The sequence below is a fragment of the Neoarthrinium moseri genome (genome assembly GCF_022829205.1).
Source record: "Neoarthrinium moseri strain CBS 164.80 chromosome Unknown scaffold51_Wmoseri_CBS_16480, whole genome shotgun sequence".
Classification (NCBI taxonomy): Eukaryota; Fungi; Ascomycota; class Sordariomycetes; order Amphisphaeriales; family Apiosporaceae; genus Neoarthrinium; species Neoarthrinium moseri.
In genome coordinates, this window is record NW_026055165.1 from 67,245 (window position 1) to 67,867 (window position 623).

The window sequence follows — 623 nt, forward strand, 5'->3', positions numbered from 1 at the left end:
TGTGAGTTATTGGGTAACGCGAAAACTTACGTAAACGATTATTACTATTACTGTCGACCACACAGCGATTGTACCGTTTTGTCAGTAGTACTTGAAAGTGCGCGATAGTAAATCGAGCGTTGCGTGCTTCTTCTTGAGTGATTAGAGACGATTTCTTCTACTTTCTAAGAACGGTAGCAGAGTCGGATAATAGTGCTATCCTCATGTTAGCATATGAGTTTCAACGAGGCACGCGTGTCAGCATGGCCGCTGGCCACAGCATCTTTCGACCTACATATATCCCCAGTGAATATCTCGTACAGCTCACAGTCGTCCAGTGAGACTTAGGGTAGCTATGTCTGTCTGGCTTCTGAAGAATGTCAGTTTGGAACAAAATGTGGTTTGTGAATAGTCCGTGAGTCTGATGTCAAAGAAACTGGAAAATATCCTATAATCAAAAACACGTTGCAGTTTTTGCTCAATAGCTGGAACAACTTTGATGTCCACATGCGTGACTGCAAGATGCAAGATGACCATCGACCTGGGGAGCCGCAAGTATATGCATCTGGTTCGTCTCCACTAGGTTATGCATTACTTGTATAGGGTATCCAGAGAATCGGAATGGTCGAGGCCCATAGCACAGT